The 15527-nt window shown below is 50.8% G+C and overlaps 1 protein-coding gene across 1 annotated transcript in view; it reads left to right on the top strand.

The window, feature by feature from the left end:
* Positions 1 to 5465: 5465 nt before the first annotated feature.
* Positions 5466 to 15527, top strand: part of CDC42SE1 (CDC42 small effector 1) — a 51695-nt gene continuing 41633 nt past the window's right edge. Inside the window, exon 1 of the mRNA XM_048511256.1 lies at positions 5466 to 5627. The gene's annotated coding sequence lies outside the window, so the exon portion shown is untranslated. The remainder of the gene's footprint in view (positions 5628 to 15527) is intronic.

Raw genomic sequence — 15527 nt, 5'->3', positions numbered from 1 at the left:
GGGGTGAATGCTTTTGAGGGGGATGAATTATAGAGCAGTTGGGTTTCATTCCTACGCAGCCTCATCCGGCCTGTTTCCTCCTGTCTCTCTTTCCATCTTCTTTCATCCTTGCTATTTACGTAAGTGATAACAGCTTGTTTCCCGGGGGCAACCGCTCTCACCTTCTGTCTGTCAGATGGGTTTCTAGCCCTTAGCTCCTTCTATTTGTCACAGAAACCAGCTCCCTCTCTCCCAGCGTGGCGTAGTGGTTAAGTGTGGTGGACTCTAATCTGGAGAGCCAGGTTCGATTCCCCGCTCCTCCACCTCAGCAGCGGACTCTTATCTGGAGAGCTGGGTTTGTTTCCCTGCTCCTCCACTTGCAGCCTGCAGGGTGACCTTGGGCCAGTCACAGTTCTCTCAGAACTCTCTCAGCCCCACCTGTGAGGAGAGGAAAGGAAAAGGAGTTCGCAAGCCACTTTGAATCTCTTGACAGGAAAAAAAAAGGGCAGGATATAAATCCAAATTTCTCCTACCCCCCTTCTTCTTCAATAACAGTCACGCTGCACGTATGCGTGTAAGTGCCGTCAGGTCGCTTACAACGTATGGCTAACCTATGCATTAATGAACTCCAAATTAAAGACATATATGCTTTCCTATTAAGCTGTACACTTCAAGGTTCTGAATGGAATAGCAAGGAGTATAAACAGGGGGCGTAATGCCCATTGGGAGCTGCCCAGGGCACCACCTTGTGGGGGGCATCAAAACGCAGGGTTCGTTTTTGGGTATTTTTAGTGGTTTTCCATTTTTCGCCTGCAGGGGGCGCAGTTTTTAGGCGCACCAAAATTTCAGTGTATCATCAGGAGACTGTGCAGTTTGGTGCAGTTTGGTTCAGGGGGGCCAAAGTTATGGACCCTCAAAACTGTAGCCCCCATCTCCTATTAGCTCCCAGTGGAACAATGGGGGATGGGGCACCCCCTTTGGGAGTCCATAACTTTGGACTCCTTGAACCAAACCTCACCAAACTTGGGGGTGGGGGGTAGCATAAGGACAGTCTCCTGATGATACTTTGAAATTGTGGTGCTGATATGTCTAAAAATGCACCCCCTGCATGCACCAATGTCCTGGTGCAAAAAAAATTTGGTCGTGATGGAGTGGCCGCCCATGGGAGGGGGCATCCAACTCAGGTTTTGCCCAGGGCTACAGTTTGCCTCGTTACGCCCCTGAGTATAAATGACTCTGACGGGAATCTCCCACCTTTTTGAGACTGCAGGCACTTTTGAAATCCTGACACCGCATGCTGAGCAGAGCCTACAAAATGGCAGCCAAAGGAGGCAGAGCGAGGCGCAAAATGGTTGCCACAGCTTACCTTCAGTCACACATCGAAGATTCTTGTGTGTGTGGTATCAGCTGCTACTAACTAAAGCAACTTTAAAAAAGTCTGCACAGGAAATCAAGTCGATTAAGGCCAATGAGAAGCCTCGCTAGTTGGGATTTGGATGGGAGACCGCTAAGGAAGTCTAGGAGGAGAGGAAAGCAAGGGCAAACCACTTCTGAACATCCTACAGCACAGGTGTCAAACTCATGGCCCTCCAGATGTTGTGGACTACAATTCCCATCATCCCCTGCCAGCATTATGCTGGCAAGGGATGATGGGAACTGTAGTCCATAACATCTGGAGGGCCGTGAGTTTGACACTTATGTCCTACAGGTAGGCCACAAGTAAGCTGTGATTTGATGTCTTTCTACCTCATCCCTTGAACCTGAGCAGCACAACACAGAAGTGTAATTTGACCTTCTCCTCTGTGAGCTACAGTGGGGAATTAGGATCAAGAGACGCGACTCTTACGGTGCATTTTGCCCCAGCCCTGATTTCCTCCTCATTCTAGGATGCTGTATCTTTTTGTGACTCCGCCCCCATTTTCCCACCTGAGACAGCCTCAGGGGCTTAATAATGGCCCCACTGGACACAGGCTTGACAATTCCACCTGGGGAAATTCCTGGATATTTGAGGTGGGACCGAAGATTGGCAGAGCTTGGGGAAGGGAAGGATGGCAGGCCATAGAGCCCCCCCACCCCCGCCCCCGAAGCAGCCGTCTCCCCCAAGCTAGTGTGGAGATCAGTCATAATTCTGGGACAATGACAGGCAGAGGCGTATCTATGGTGGGGAAGGGGTCAACATGGGGCACATTTTGGATCTCTTCCCCCTACCCAGCCCGAGCCAAACTCCCTGCCCCGCCCATTGAACTCCCCCCACTGCCCCCCTGTTGGAACCATATGGGGGGAGGGTTTTGTCGCCATCTGTTATGACACTGTTCCTATTTTATAATATATATACTGACTGTTTTATTATGATAGACTTTTATTATGATTAATTTATTGTTTTATCTTTTGTTGTTCACTACCCCGAGCCCTTCAGGGGAGGGGGGGTTTACAAATCCAAATGTAAATAAATAAATAAAATCCGAAACCCATAAACGCAAACAAGCACGCACAGATCCAAGCCTTATCAATCTCATCCAAACAGCATGACTGACAGCTGTCATTTGTGCTAATCTTTACTCACTCCACCCCCCCCCCCCATAATTTTACAAAAGAACTTTATAATATAGGTTTAGGCACAAATGGAAGGAAACAGGATTTCCAGCGACAGCTTCTTGGGGTTGGGAGAGGCCGAAATAAACCTTCCAATCCCTCAAATGCTGCGAACTGGGGTGTCTCCTGCCACCATGTTCAAAACTTTGCCCTCCCTGGGACACTTTTCATTGAGGTTCGCTCTCCGTGGATGGCGCTCACACAGGGCTCTCACGACGAGTGTTCCATCACACGTACTGCTACTGCAGAGTCATCCCAATGGAAGCCTTTCCTTCCTCTTAGAATCATAGAGTTGGAAGAGTTGTCTCCAGCAAGAGGGAGCCCAGAGAAGCATTTCCAATTCAAGCCAGCGGCATATGATGTTATAGTCCTGCGGAACCCCAAACCCAAACCTTTTCCTCCTTTGAGCATTGGGCAGTGAGGGATGGTAGGGGGAGTTCAGCGGGGAGGGGTTCAGTGGGGGCTTTGTGGGGGTATTCCCCTAATGACAGGCCCCTTATTGAAGGTCAAGCAACTCGTCTTCAGCTCCCTTGCAGAAAATGGCTGCTTTGGGTGGGTGGGGGGTGTAGAATCTGTTGCATTAGACCAGAGTCGGACACCCCTGCATTAGACCTTTCCAAGGCCAATCCCCTCTCCTCTCCCCTGCACAAGAAACCTCCAGGAATTTATCAACCGGGAGCTGGAAAAACCTGTATGGCAACAATAATTGGGTGGTAGGTGCAGCCCCACAACAGAGGAAATGGCTGAGGGGCCAATTCAGATTGAAAAAATGGGCCGACATGCACGACCCCGCCCCCCCACACTCCTCACATCCTGTGGTCTTCATCTAAATGGGGCTCCTCAAAGTTGCCTAGGGAGGGGTTTATTCAGTGGTGGGATTCAGCCTATTCGCACCGGTTCCATAGAACCGGTAGCTAATTTTTTGTCAAGTTCGGAGAACTGGTTGTAATCCCACCACTGAGGCCTTCCAGAACTGGTTGTTAAATTATTTGAATCCCACTCCTAGGTTTATTGCTGTAAAAGGACACTCTGTCGCCATCTGGGCACGGGTCTATTTATGGTTTAGGCCTCAACTGGGGGATGTTTTCTAATTTAATGGTTTTTGATTTGTGGTTCTACACGTTGTATGCTGCCCTGAGCCCATAGTGGGAAGGATGGTCTAAAAATGTAATAAATAAATAAATAAATTTTAGGAGTGATTTTTCTCTCCCTTGGAGGAAAGCACTTTGTATGTGTTCTACTAGAATTTAAAACAAAAGAAAACCAGAAGTAGGCAATTTGTTTTTTTTTTGGGGGGGGGGGGGCTGGAGGTCTCAAAAAATTACCCCGACTCCAGACTTAGCTTCCCTGGAGAAAATGAGTAGCTTCAGAAGGTGGGCTTGAGGGCATTTAACCCCACCGAGATCCCTTCCCAAACTCCACCCTATGGGCTCTATTTCCAAATCTCCAGGAATCGTCCTATCCCACAGTTGCAGTCAGTGGTTACTGGTTACAGTTTATTATTATTATTATTATTATTTTATTATTATTTATTACATTTAATAGACCGCCCTACCCCCGAAGGGCTCAGGGCGGTTTCCAAAACAATCAACATTTGAAGACAGCAAATAGTTTCAATTAAAACAATAAATAAATTAAACATTAAAACACTAGCAGCAGTGATCTTCCACAATTAAAATAAATAGATGTTGTCCGGCATTAACCTCCTGGGAGGGGACAGGCCGATATTCAATCAGCAGATGACAGAGCTGTAAGGAGCAACAAAGAAGTTTAGAACTAAGATCCGGAAGACCCACGTTCAAATCACCACTTGTGCCACGGAAGCTTGCTGGATGACCTTTCTCCAGTCACACAGTCACAGCCTAACCTACCCCACAGGGTTGTTGTGAGAGTAAAATGGAATTTTCCCAACCCAAAGTTGAGCAGCCAGGGTGGCGGAATTTAGTGTGTCAGACTAAGATCTGGAAGACATAGGTTTGATTACCTGCATCTGCTATGGAAACTTGCTGGGTGTCCTTGGACCAGCCACGCAGTCTCAGTCTAACCTTCCTCACAGGGTTGTTGCGAGAATGAAATGGGATTTTCCCAACCCAAATTTGGAAACCAATGTAATTTAGCACATGCAAGTGAGATCTGGAAGACCCAAGGTCGACTCTCAACGTGGAAACTCATCGGGTGACCTTAGGCCAATCACACTCGGTTTAACCTACCTCACAAGGTTGTTGTGAGAATAAAATGGATGAGGAGAACAGCAGAAGTGTCTTTAGGTCCCTATTGGGGGGGAAAGTGGGATAGAGTTGTCAAGAGCGATGGACTCTAATCTGGAAAATGGGATTTGTTTCCCCACTCCTCCACATGAAGCCTGCTGAGTGACCTTGGCCCAGTTCCAGTCCTCTCAGAACTCTCTCAGCCCCACCTGACTCACAAGGTGTCTGTTACGGGGAAAGGAAGAAGTTTACAAACTGCTTTTATTCTCCTTACAGTTAAGAGAAGTGGGTAATAAATCCAAACTCTCTTCCTTCTAAACGAATCAACAAAACCCAGTTTCTCATAGAATCAACAGAGTTGGAAGAGACCCCCAAGGGCCATCAAGTCCAACCCCCGGCCATGCAGGAACACACAATCCAAAAGCACTCCCGTTGCCAAACCTTTTCCTCCAGTCCAGTCAACTGCAGATGGGAGGGGGCCAAGCTGAAGCCCCCCTTCCAAAAGTTCAGCGTGGCCCCCAACCAGGAGGGGAAAAAAGGATGCTACAATTTAGGGGACTAGGAAGAGTAAGATGTCAGTTTGGGAGGGATCAGGGAGGAAAAGATCCTGGCATTTGGGGGGACGAGGCGCAATACCAGGCGGCGCCCGCGGTGGGAGCTGCCGCTGCTGCGGCGCGGTCTCCTTGCGAGCATTTCCTCCTCCTCCTCCTCGCCCGCAGAGAGGAGGGGAGGACCACACCTCGGGCCGGGGCTGGAAGTTCCCAGCCTGGGACATTTCCACGCCAGCCAAGGCGGAGGGTGCCGGCTCGACTCCCGGGAGCAAACTCAGCCGCCGGACGGAAAGGAAAGGTAAGGCCAACGGGCTTGGGGGCCGCAGTTCTGGGCGCTCTCGGGTTCCGGCTTAAGGTGCGTGGGGGAGTGGGGCTCCCCTCCACCCTCCCCGCTTCCCCTGCGTCCGCCCCAACTTTGTCCCGAGTTGCAGTTTTTACGCAGCTTCCGTGCGTAAAAAGGCAACTCGGTTTGGCCAAGTGCGTGGGAAAAAGCGCGGAGCCGGGGGTCAAACGGGAGAGGGGGGGGTGTCCCAGGGGGGAGAAAAGGGGCCGGAGGAGCTGGGCTACATCGAGGGGTGAGGGTGGGGGGAAGTTTCCAGCTCCCCCACCCCCGCTCCCCCCCGCGCCTTGTTGAACCCGCCCTTGCAAGCAGGTTGGCCAAACGAGGTTGCAAAGAGCTGGGTTTGGCAACGGCTTCTTTTGCAAGACGGGGGTGAAAAAAAATTCAAAATCTCCAACTGAAAAAAGAAGGGGGGGAGGGCAGGAAATCTCTGCCTTTCTCTCTCTCTCTCCCCCCCCCGCCCCCCCGGGGCATTTGTCTTCTTTTTTCCACTGCGCGCCGCCGCCGGTTTGCTCTTTCATTATTATTATTATTTTCTTGCAAAGTCTGGGATTCGGCTCAACCGCCTTCCTCGCCGTCCCTCAATGGGAAGGCCGGCTCCTTTCCGGCGGCTGTGCCGCTCCGGGGTCTTCTCTGCCTCGGGGGGCTGCGGCCCTGCTCCCAAGCCGGGGGGGGGGGGCGGATCTCCTCGGGAGCGGGGGAAGAGGGATTTGAGTGCAAAAAAATTAAAAGAAAAAGAAAGACAGAAAGTCGTGGGAACTTTGAGCCAGGCGCGCTGGCGGGTTTGGCTGGAGATTCCGAAAGGGTTTTGGGAATTTTAATGTTGGTTTAACTGCTAGGAATCCGTGGGGGTGGGGGTGGGTCAAAACTTAGTTGGGGAGAGGGCGAAATGAAATGCCAGATCTGTGTGCTTACGTTGCAAAATGGATTGTGCCCCCCCCCAAAAAAAACTCCAAAAACCCCACTGCTGGAAACTTTTGCAAAACTTTGCTTGCAGGCCACCAAAGAGCTTACCTCTCAACTCTCTCTCTCCCCGCCCCGCCCCGCCCCATTTCCTTTCACTACAGTGGGGGTGGGGTGGGGGCGCTGCTGTCCCAGGTGCCCTTTCCCAAGCCTGGCTTATTTTTATTTGAGAAATAACCCTTGCTTGAATGCAAGTGGTCTTCCTCTTGGAGATGCCCCCCCCCCCTTTGCTGCCAGGCTCTGGGGATGCTTCAGGAAGGGAATCCCCCCCTCCATTTTAAGAAACCCTTTTTTTAAAATGCAGGGTGGCTTTCCATGATTGGTGGAGAGAGATGGCAACTGACATGAAGCTGGGCCCACTGGAAACCATTTCCTGCCAAACAGGTCCCAAAGAATTGCACTTAACATTTCATGCAGTTCCCGTGAGCCCGCCTGTGTCGGTTGCGTAAATGGGAAGAGGACAACTTGGGGGGGGGGGAGCGGATTTGGGGGGATGCTTCCGTAGTGTTGAAAAGGCCACTTTGCAGAAGTGGAACTCTGTTGGCCCACTCATGGGGTGGGTGGGGGGGATCTGTTAAAATGGGACCTTGTTTTAGGTGGGATCTCCGTTCCCAGTCCACTCGGTGGAACTTTTTCCTCTCCCGTGCAAACAGCGCGAGAGCCTGGTTTGTGTTTTTCGGTGCATTTTGCACAGTGTTGTGTTTGTGGGGTGAGCAAGGACCAGCTGTTCTAATATGATAAAAAGTCTGGGTGTTTTTTTGTCGTCCTTTCCCCTCCCTGGGCCACTTCTCCTTTCTGCGAATCCCACGCCTGTGACGTGAGAGGCCGACCGCAGCAGAGTTTCTCAACAGCCACGTTCGGGCCGCTGTCGAGGCTTGGAGCAGTCAGGGTGTGCATTGGTGCATGAATGCTGGAGTGCATGCGCGGGCTCTCCGGGGCATGTGGGCCAAAGCAAGCTGTCTGCCTGATAATTTGGGGGCACAGAAACCTGTGGAAGCTTATGCCACAATCTATTCTTTTGTCCTTATGATGCCGCTGCGTTCTTCATTACAGCTTTGGCATTCTAGAGTGCATGCCCGCAACTTCTGTGGTGTGCTGTATGTCTTCTTAAATTCGTGGTGTGTGGTATGTCTCCTTAAATGTGTGCTCAGTGTTCAGCTCCCCCCCCCCCGCATCCGTGAAAATGATCCTGCTGAATTCCGAGCACCTCCGGAAAATTCCCAGGTTGACAGCGTTGTGGAAATCGGGTCACGTCCGGTGTGGTAGTCGGGATTGAGTTCAGTTTGTTATGTCATATTGAGGTCACCGTAAATTTCAGCTCCAGGTAGCGTTTCCTTCTCTCATACAAGCAGGGCTGTGAAGGTTTCGTTGTGACCCCTTTCTTGAACGGATGGGATGTTTGCGTACATTCCGTGACCTCGCATCGGCTCCCACAACACACCATCTCACCCCAATGATGATAGGTGGGATCATCTGTGCTGTTAGGATTCTTATACCGTCCCATGACCTGGCGATTCAAGTAGTGGCTTCCCTAAAGCGTCCCAGAGAGTTGGTGGGGACAGAGAGGCAAGAGTTTGGTCTGCCAGGATGAGACGGGACCCACCTCCTTTTGCTACAAGAGGGGACTCTGTTCGCTACAAATGAAATGCAAGGCTCTGTCCCATTTTAACATGGTATCTCGCTGCGATGAAGGATCCTTTTGTTCCCAGGCTGCAGTGGGGTGCGGGGAGTCAGGAGGCTGCCGGCTTGGATCCAGCTTTCTCCGAGCACACCCAGAACAGATGCCTGGCATGACTCATTCCTGTTGGGAAGGGCTATCATCCCCTGTCTGCAAAGATGCTGATGGAGAGGCTCTGCTTTGCCGGAGAGGTGCAATTTTTTTTTTTTTAAAAAAGAAGTCAGCTGTCTGTCGCACAAGAGTTTCAAGATCACGGTTGCTTGTTGGCTGTGTAGAAAGGGCTGTGATGAAGACTCTGGGGCACAGTTACCAGCTGTGGCGTAGGAGGTTAAGAGCTCGTGTATCTAATCTGGAGGAACCGGGTTTGATTCCCAGCTCTGCCGCCTGAGCTGCGGAGGCTTATCTGAGGAATTCAGATTAGCCTGTGCACTCCCACACATGCCAGCTGGGTGACCTTGGGCTAGTCACAGCTTCTCGGAGCTCTCTCAGCCCCACCTACCTCACAGGGTGTTTGTTGTGAGGGGGGAAGGGCAAGGAGATTGTAAGCCCCTTTGAGTCTCCTATAGGAGAGAAAGGGGGGATATAAATCCAAACTCTTCTTCTTCTTTGGGGTTGGAAATTCTTGGAGATTTGGGTGTGTGGCGCAGGGCTAGGTTTGGGAAGATGAGAGGTCTCAGCAGGATGTAATGTTATAGATTCCACCCTCAAAAGCACCCCATCATTTCTGCTGGGCACCTAACTTGGCAACGCTACGCGTGAAAGGGATCTGGCATCTTAGTAGACCGCAAACTGAACGTGAGTCAACAGTGTGATGCGGTGGCCAAGAAAGCCAATGCGATTCTGGGCTGTAGCAATAGGAGTATAGTGGTCTAGATCGAGGGATGTAATTGTCCCTCTCTATTCTGCCTTGGTTAGACCTCACCTGGAATACTGTGTACAGTTCTGGGTACCTCAGTTCAAGAAGGATATTGACAAGCTGGAACGGGTCCAGAGGAAGGCAGCCAAAATGGTAAAAGGTCTCCAGTCCACGCCCTATGACAGTGATGGCGAACCTTTTTGAGACCGGGTGCCTTAACTGCAACCCAAAACCTACTTATTTATTGCAAATAGGGCTATTCGACTGAGGAATCTGCTGCCTTGGAGGGTGGTGAAGTCTCCTTCTTCGGAGGGTTTTTAACAGAGGCCAGATGGTCGTCTGTCAAGGGTGCTTTGACTGTGTGTTCCTGCATGGCAAGGGGTTGGACTGGATGGCCCTTCTGGTCTCTTCCAACTCTATGATTTCATATATCTGTGACCACCTCTAAGGGCTAGGACCTATGAGGAGAGACTTAGGGAGCTGGGGATGTTTAGTCTGGAGAAGAGAAGATTAAGAGGTGATATGATAGCCATATTTAGATATTTGAAGGGATGTCATGTTGGTGAGGGAGCAAGCTTGTTTTCTGCTGCTCCAGAGACCAGGACCAGGAGTAATGGGTTCAAGATGAAGGAAAAGAGATTCCACCTAAGCATCAGGAAGAACTTCATGACAGTAAGGGCTGTTCGACAGTGGAATGCACTACCTCAGAGTGTGGTGGAGTCTCCTCCTTTGGAGGTTTTTAAAGAGAGGCTAGATGAACATATGTCAGGAGTGCTTTGATCCTGTGTTCCTGCATGGCAGGGGGTTGGACTTGATGACCCTTCTGGTCTCTTCCAATTCTATGATTCTGTAGCCTGAAGATTCTGTAGCCTGCCAGTTGTAATTCCTGGAGATCTCCAGCCACCTCCTGGTAATTGGCAACCTTCCCTCCTTCCAAATGACACTTGTCTGGGTATATTCCATTGGGAAGGGTCATTTACCCAAGCATGGCTTCGTTCTTGCACGTGGAGCTTGCTCTAGAGAACTATCCTGTAGATCACAGGTGTCAAACTCGTGGCCCTCCAGATGTTATGGACTACAGTTCCCATCATCCCCCGGCAGCATGGTGCTGGCAGGGGATGATGGGAACTGTAGTCCATAACATCTGGAGGGCCGCGAGTTTGACACCTATGCTGTAGATTCTTTCTCATGGGTTGCAGGACCTGCTCTGCAGCTGGCTTCCATAGTAGACTCCAAGTGGTGAGTAACGAGGGAGAGTCTCCAGATGTTCAAGGACTACAATTCCCATCAGCCCCTGCCAGCATGGCCAATTGGGCTGATGGGAGTTGTAGTCCATGAACATCTGGAGTGCCATAGGTTCGCCACCACTGGTGTAGACCCACCTCTCTTCATATTCTCAGGATTTGGGGAGGGAGAGAGTTCCTGTCCTTGCTAGCTTTCACTGGCTCCTTCCAAGCCGAGAGCATGATTCGAATTCGAATCTGGTACCACCTTAGAGACCCACAAGATTCCGGGGTAGAATCTTTCCCTAAGCTGCTGCTGGAGTCAAATCTTGGTCTTCCACTGCAGACCGACACCACTGACCGTCTGAAACTTTTTCCAAATTGTTGGGCTCAGTGACGCTCACAAAGACTCATTTTTCCTGTTCTAATGTCAAAAGTCACCACAAGACCCTTTGGGTGAGCTGCTAGTAAAAAAGTCTAACAAATAAATTAATTAAAAATAAAGAGTCCCTGCCTCTTGCCCAGGATCCTGTTGTCTAAACTACAAATCCACATGATCCCTCAGTTAAAAAAAAAAAGTCCCTTTTCAAATAAAGTTCCCTGTAATTTAGTTCCGAACTTCAAAAGCTTGTTCTTTTAAGAGAGGCCTTGGAGATAAACTGGATAAGATCTGGCGAGTTCCTAGTAGTTCCATTTCATTGCACTTTTTTTTCCTTTTAGTTTTGTTACTGAGGAAATAGAGTCGGTGGTTTCCAACCTTTTTTCACTCCTGTACCCCTTGGCAGCCCATTTCCCTAAAATTGTACCCCCATATTAGCAAGCCCATTACATAATTTTTTTTCTTGTACCCCCCCCCCAAATACTCCAGTGTGTGCCTCTGGGATTATGCGTACCCCAGGGTGGGAACTACTGAAATGAAGCAATTGATATATCTCTTTTGGCTGCATCCTGCCAAATTGGTTGCCTGCCGCAGTTAGGCCTTTGACATATTAAAGAAGATGAGTTGGATTTATATCCCCCCTTTCTCTCCTATAGGAGACTCAAAGGGGCTTACAATTTCCTTGCCCTTCCCCCCTCACAACAAACACCCTGTGAGGTAGGTGGGGCTGAGAGAGCTCCGAAGAACTGTGACTAGCCCAAGATCACCCAGCTGGCATGTGTGGGAGTGCACAGGCTTATCTGAATTCCCCAGATAAGCCTCCACAGTTCAGGCAGCAGTGCTGGGAATCAAACCCGGTTCCTCCAGATTAAGAGTACACCTGCTCTTAACCACTACGACACTGCGGCTCCATTGCTCTCATTCTCCGCTGTTTCTTATTTTTATTTTTATTTTATTAAAACATTTGTACCTCATCTATCTTCTTGGCTCAGGTCAGCTTTGCAGAGTGGTGGCAGTGCATGATGGGACACATCTTGTGACCTTCGGACGGATTTCCGCCTTGTGCGGCTGCTTTGATGTCTTAACGCAGGTTTGCCTTTCGGCCTCCGGTTCAAAGGCTTTTTAGCTGGAGCCTTTCCGAATAGGGGGTTTGCCTGATTTTAGTGCCAAACCAGCTAGGGAGGATGGCATCTCTGAAGAAAAAATGCAACCACTGCCGATTTCCCCCGACCCTTGTATGGACTTTCTTGTGCATACAACAACCTTGCTGTGTAGACTAGTGGGGAAATTTGCAGAGATGTCATGTGATCCTATGTGACGTATGACCCTACGTGCCTTCATGCCAGATCCACAGTCTAGTTTAGGGGGAGGGGGAGTTTTGTGTTATGTCTTACACTCCTTAACTTTATGGAACAGTTTTTCGTTTTTGAACAAAATCTTGGTAGGTGGAAGCCATTTTGTTTATGGCTTCCATCCTTTCCTCCGTGATTCCTTGTAGTTAAAACATTTTCCGTTTTAAAAGCAAAAATAAAACGAACTCCAAATTTCCACCCACCCTGAAGATACCTGCTATTCAGACTCGCTTGAAAGCCTTGCATCGCCTCTCGAAGATTTCCGAGTAGGTGCCCCCTCACTGGGGAGACTGTTCCACAGAGCTGGGGCCACCAAGGGAAAGGCCCAGGCTTGATTCCAGCCAGGCCTCTCTAAGTGGTGGGGATAGCCGACAGATGGCTGCTCGCAGTGGCGTAGCACCAGCGGGGCCGGGTGGGGTGCAACGCCCTGGGTGGAGCAGCGGAGGGGGTGTGGCGGGGCAGATGGCGCTGTGGCAGGGGCGCAATTCCCTCTTGCTCTGCCTCTGGTTGCTTGGCAACCGTGGTTGGTTCACAGGGACACAGGGAAGGAAGCGGTCCTTCAGAGATGTGGATTCTGTGTCCTGGGGGGATTGCAAGGTCCAGAGTTCGAGACCAGATGTGGATTTTGAGCCAAACAGGCTTCTGCCCCCCGCCCCCTCTCCAATCTTTGAGCTCTGACCCATGGTCTTCCTTGGACATCTTCTCCCTTACTGGCCCTTTCATGGTGCTTCATGTAGAAAGGGGAGAGTCAGCTGATTCACTTCTTCTCCATGAATCTGCCTAATCCCCTTTTGGAGGGTGGTGGTTGTCCAGTATACTGTCAAATTGCATCCCCCCCAAACACAGACATCTTTTGGGTGCTGTGTGGTTTCCGGGCTGTATGGCCGTGTTCTAGCAGCATTCTCTCCTGACGTTTCCCCTTCATCTGTGGCTGGCATCTTCAGAGGATCACGGCCATACAGCCCGGAAACCACACAGCACCCAAGTGATTCCGGCTGTGAAAGCCTTCGACAATACACTGACATCTTTGTTTGGAACCGTCCCCGTGGTCTGAGGTGGCATTGTCACTGTCCAGAGCCTGCTTTAGGATGGCTCTTGAATGCAGTGTGCCCAGCCACAAAGGCGGCGGCATCCTTTGTGGGTTTGCCCCATCCTCCATCGGCCTGCTTACACTACTGCGCTGCTAGGGCATGTTTCTGGGAAACCATAAAGGGTAACTTAGAGGGCTGGTCCTGCCATAGCTATCTAGCGAGGCCATGGGTGGCAGTGAGCAGACCGCTGCCAAGTAGGAATCAGCCACTAAAGCAGCTTGGGTTGCCAGACTGGGGATGGTGGAGTTTGGGGTCAGGAGGGACTTCAGCAGGGCATAACCCCATAGATCCCACCCTCTAAAACTGCTCTTTTCTCTGGGAGAATACAGCTCTGTTGCTTGGAATCATAGAATCATAGAGTTGGAAGAGACCGGAAGGGCCATCAAGTCCAACCCCCTGCCATGCAGGAACACACAATCAAAGCACTCCTGACAGATGGCCATCGAGCCTCTCTTTAAAAACCTCCAAAGAAGGAGACTCCACCACACTCGGAGGTGGTGCATTCCACTGTTGAACAGCCCTGACAGTCAGGAAGTTTTTCTCTGATGTTTAGGTGGAATCTCTTTTCCTTCATCTTGAACCCAATACTCCTAGTCCTACTCTCTGGAGCCGCAGAAAACAAGCTTGCTCCCTCACCAACATGACATCCCTTCAGATATCTAAACAGGGCTATCATGTCACCGCTTAACCTTCTCTTCACCAAACTAAACATCCCCAGCTCCCTAAGTTTCTCCTTGTAGGGCATGGAATCCAGACCTTTCGCCATTTTGCTCGCCCTCCTCTGGACCCATTCCAGCTTGTCAGTACCCTTCTTGAATTGCCCAGAACTGGAGATCTCTAGTAATTCAGAGAAATTTCCAGGATGACACCCCAACTCCATCACCCAGTCCACCCCACCACCTTGGGTATATGGTGTGTGCGCCTCTACCCCCAGTTTTGGGACGAGGCACAATTTTAATGGGAGACGCCCCAGTCTTTCAGTTGCTTCTGTGGCTGTTTTTGGGATTTTATCAGTTCCAAGCTGTTTTAATTAGCAGCCTTCAAGGACGGGGCTGCTGAGAAGCCAAATGTTTTTATTGCGTCAGGCTAATTTTATAGAATCTTGTGATCTGCCTCCCCTCCCAGTCCAAATGGGGAGGCTCTGCATGGGGGTGGGGTGAGGCAATCCAGGGACACCCAGAAGGAGACATCTGCTCGGTTGGATTCCACCATATCCGGTGCAAGGCCCGGCCCGAAATGCGCTCCCGACAGCTGTGTTCTCGACCCCTGGGTGAACCGCCTGCAAATGTCATTGGGACCAGCCTGCAGTTGACTGTCGTCGCCTGCCTCCCCAGGCAGTGTGCAGATTTAGGAATCTTTTTGCAGCAGCAGCAGCAGAAGAGTTTGGATTTATCTCCCCCCTTTCTCTCCTGCAGGAGACTCAAAGGGGCTTACAATCTCCTTGCTCTTCCCCCCTCACAACAAACACCCTGTGAGGTGGGTGGGGCTGAGAGAGCTCCGAGAAGCTGTGACTAGCCCAAGGTCACCCAGCTGGCGTGTGTGGGAGCGCACAGGCTAATCTGAATTCCCCAGAGAAGCCTCCACAGCTCAGGCGGCAGAGCTGGGAATCAAACCCGGTTCCTCCAGATTAGATACACGAGCTCTTAACCTCCTACGCCACTGCTCTCTGCTGCTGGTCAAGAGACAGGAGGGTCTATATTGTTCTGCTTCTAGTCCACCTGCCAGGGCGTCCAGGTCGGGATGGAACTGCCTCGAATGCAGGGCTGCCAGAGAAAACTGTATCCCTGTGCTGAGTTCTCCACTGTAGGCGGTTCTCTCTTAACGCTGTTGCCTGATTATCTCAAATAGCCCATTTCCCCTATTAGAAATGTCCATTTATTTTTGAAGATCCATATATGGTTTTAAACTATCTCCCTATCTCACAGACAATGAACTATCTCCCGGCCTACCTCATAGCCCTTAGAGGTGGTCACAGATATATGAAATCATAGCGTTGGAAGAGACCCCAAGCGCCATCCAGTCCAACCCCCTGCCATGCAGGAACACACAGTCAAAGCACCCAGTGGTGGGATCCAAAAATTTTAGTATCAGGTTCCCATGGTGGGGGGATTCAAACTGTGGCGTAGCGCCAATGGGGCTGGGCGGGGCACGACGGAGGCGTGGGCGGGGCATTCCTGGGCGGGGCTGTGGCAAGGGCGCAGCCGCTGCGCCGGTCCTTGGGCGGGAAACGAATGCATGCAGGCGCAGGCTGCCACGCACGCCGGTGCACCTCCTGCTAGACTGCTTCAAGCTCTGCGCGCTACTGCTGAGAGGAGG

The sequence above is a fragment of the Sphaerodactylus townsendi genome, linkage group LG01 (assembly GCF_021028975.2).
Source record: "Sphaerodactylus townsendi isolate TG3544 linkage group LG01, MPM_Stown_v2.3, whole genome shotgun sequence".
NCBI lineage: Eukaryota > Metazoa > Chordata > Lepidosauria > Squamata > Sphaerodactylidae > Sphaerodactylus > Sphaerodactylus townsendi.
Note: the sequence above shows the minus strand (reverse complement) of the source record. Positions and strands in the feature narration are given on the sequence as shown.